Source organism: Arachis ipaensis, chromosome B04 (genome assembly GCF_000816755.2).
Source record: "Arachis ipaensis cultivar K30076 chromosome B04, Araip1.1, whole genome shotgun sequence".
Classification (NCBI taxonomy): Eukaryota; Viridiplantae; Streptophyta; class Magnoliopsida; order Fabales; family Fabaceae; genus Arachis; species Arachis ipaensis.
Genome location: NC_029788.2, coordinates 36095980 through 36099867, shown reverse-complemented (window position 1 = coordinate 36099867; position 3888 = coordinate 36095980).

Genomic DNA, 3888 nt, shown 5'->3' with positions numbered 1-3888 from the left:
CGAAGCTTTACTATATATAAGGTGTGTTTTGAGTGGCCATTCACATGGCTCAGCGTAGTTCATCATTTTGAGTGAATCTCACTCCAGCTAGGGTGTCTCTAACTACCTAGTTCGTTGAAATCACCCACTAATCAAATCAGTTCGATTGTAACCACTTAATTCATTTTACATTGGTTGTTTTTCCTTTAACAATCCTTAAATTTCTACGTCTTTCATTTAATGTCACTTTCATTTCTCGTCTTACATTTAATCTACTTCGAATTTACTGTTCCTTTCATTTTAACATCGTCTAGAGTGAACGTCCTTCATTTAACTGTCTTGGAATTTCTTATCTTTTACATTTAACGTAATTCACGTTTAGTCGTCTTACATCTAACCTGTTTTCGAATGTCTCTTTCTTTTCATTTAACGTCGTTTTACATTTCCTCCCGACCCACGATCTTTAATTTACTTCGTCTTCTAGAATCTTGTTAATGTCTCCTTGATTTAACATCCTTTGACTTAACTCTCGTTACTTTTGTCTTCTAATTTTAGTTCGAGTACATTTAATTTAACATTTTAACGTCTTTCCCTCTAAACATCGTCTCTTCCTTAAACTTTGAACGTATTCGGTTAAACTTAAGTTATGAACTTTACATTTTCACGTCTTTTAACTTTCACAAAGTTTCTCCTTAAAGATAAGATGAGATGAGGATTACAAGAGATCGTCTCGGTCGGAAGAAAGATTTTACCTTGTCTACGGAAAAATATCCGAAAAGTTTTTACTTTTATTTTAATTTTAAGTTTTGTTTAATGTTTTATTTTAAGGATTAGATCGAATAGACACAGAACACGGAAACTCACTACAGGTACTAAAAACGAACGAAACCCGAACTTCTTCTCACCTAACTAAACCTAAACCGGAACCTACTTAAATCTAGTCCACCCAGTCCCACACAAATCACTCCGAGGTCACTTCGCGAGGCAATCCTTTCACTTGCGATGCAAGTGAACGAGGTTCGTACGAAGGAGTGCACGTAACAACCACACGTAGAACGGAGGATATCGCAACGTAATTACTTGCGATGCAATTGAACAACTTGCAACGGATCGAAGGGAAACCGGTCGTAAGGAGAACCCGCGAGGCAATTTTGTAAACTCGCGAGGATTACGAGGAACCACACAGGAACGGAACGAAGGAACCGAACCTTCGGGCTTTTTCACTTTTTCTCACTTGCATCGCGAGTGAGGAGTTCGAGGGGAACACGTAGAGAAACGAAAACTAACTCACGAGGGGGAAACTAGGAACCGGTCGCGTACAAACCAATTAAAAACCCGGAATTTCTACGGAAAGTGAACACGAAGTTAAAGTACAGTTTATACCTAAAGATATATAGCAACCTTTCGAGACTTACAGTCGAAAGGTTACGTTGACCTTCGCGTAGTTAACCTGTAAACATCGAGTTCAATACCAGGAAACTTCTTCCGTACCAGCACAACAAACCTCCGGCGACCGCGAGTTTCGCATCACGAATAATTCTTTTGCATCATGAGTATCTTTCTCACATCGTAATTAACCGTTTTGCATCGCGATAACCGCAACAAACCTACGGTTTGAATCGTGGTTGAAGACTCCGGTAGGAACTCTAAGTGGGGTATGATAATATATAGCAAGCTTTCGAGATCTACAGATGAAGAGTTACGTTAACTCTCGCATAGTAAGGTTCGATATGTTGAGTTAAATAAGAGGAACATTCCACTTCTCCAGTCGACCGGAATGACGTCCAACTATGGTATAAGTAGATACGTGAAAGCCCCGTTCAAAAGAGGGAGTCTAAATCACAGGTGACTACGTGCCTTTGAACAGAGAGTTGTTTAGAGGGAGCCGTTCATATGGCTTAACAGTAGTTCATTTTTGAGTTTCATCTCACTCCAGCTTAGAGTGTCCCTAACTAACCAGTTCGTTGAAATTAACCTTCTTACAAGATCAACTCGATTCGTCTTTCACTCAACTCTTAACGTCCTTTAATTTACCGGCCTTTCATTTATCGTCTTTTATTTACTATCCTTGATTTAACGTCTTAGAATTTACCCCTTCCCTTCAAATCGTACTTTCATTTACCGTATTTCATTTCTCTTACCCATTCTAGTCTTTACCCCTTAAGTAACCCGAATCCTCTACAACGTAAGAGGCCTAGTTCAAGTAAAAGTAGAGAAGGAGTTAGTTACGTAAGTAACTAGAGGAACCGTTATAATTCACTAACTTAAGGTTAAGGAACCATTAAATTAGAGAGTTTAGTCTAGTTATCGGTTAAGGATTCAGATTAACGAGTACTCTTCTCTACTTCACACCAGTGACTAATATGGTGTACATAAAGGTTTAGTTTCATAACCCTCTTAATATACAGTGGTATAGGCGGGTTTGGGGTTAAACCAGGTTGTACTCTTTCGTAAAGATCGTACTAGAGAAGTAAGGAAAAGGTTCCAAGTCTTCTCTAGGTTCATACTTATCGAAGAAAAGGTTCTATTGATGAGTTAACCTACTTCTAACTTTCGAAAGATCATTTTAGTTCTCGTTTCTTTCTTCTTCTTATTACTTTTGATAATAATTAGGTAGTTTAATGTTGTCTCGAAGGATTGGGTTACTTTCCCCAAAGTAACAAGTATCGAGACCCTTACCTTTCGTTTCTACCTCTCATGTAAGACTTTCAATTTGATCTTCACGTCTCTTTCATTTTATGTCTCTCATTAAGATTATTACGGTTTTCGATAGGAAAAGATCAAGTTTCGAGAGGGATAAATATGATGAGAAAACTAGAAGATCAACCGAGAAGTTCAGAACCTATACCCGGAAACCTAGAACTCAACTTCATCAATAGAAGAAGTCACCCGAGTCGAAATGAACGTCTCTTTCACACTTCATCCGTCCCTGAAATCGAATCCCGCAATCACCACAATTGTAATTCACTTTTACACCCCAACTCTTGCAATCACTGTTAGTGGAAAAAGTGATTGCAAGGATTGGGTTTCACCAGGTGCAATTGAAGTTGCAATCACCGTGATTGCACTGGTGATTGCAACTGGGAACGGGGAAGCGTTTGCAATGACCCTAAATGGAAAAAGTTATTGCAACTCTCATGGGGAAAGAGGGATGCAATCTCAAGTGCAATCTTATCAATTGCACCGGAAATTGCATCCGAACGGTTTAAAAGCTCTCGCAATCACTGTGAATGGAAACAGTGATTGCGAAGTTTTGCGGGGATGAAGGGTGCAATCTCAAGTGCAATTGATTCAATTGCACTGAAGATTGCAACATAACTATCGGTAGAGGTTGCAATCACTGTTTCCACTCACAGTCATTGCAACCGATTAGTAGGGAGAAGAGGTGCAATCGAAGGTGCAATTACATTAATTGCACCGTTGATTGCACCGAATATCACCGAGTTAGGTTGCAATCACTGTTTCCACTCACAGTGATTGCAACCACTAAGAACGAGGGAGGTGCAATCTCAGGTGCAATTGATCCAATTGCACCGAAAATTGCATCGGTTATACCCGAATCAGGTTGTAATCACTGTTTCCACTCACAGTGATTGCAACCGTAGTAGAAGAAGAAGGTGCAATCTCGAGTGCAATTGATTCAATTGCACCAAGAATTGCACCGGTTAACGGGGAAAACCTTGCAATCACCGTGAATGAAAATGGTGATTGCAACCTCAAGATGAAGAGAAGGTACAATCGAAGGTGCAATTGTATCAATTGCACCGTTGATTGCACCCGATACTACCGAGTGCTTCCGCAATAACCGTTAGTGAAAAGAGTAATTGCAACGTTCGATCGGAAGTAAGGTGCAATCATCAGTGCAATCGATCTGATTGTACCGACGATTGCACCAAGAAGGAACGAAGG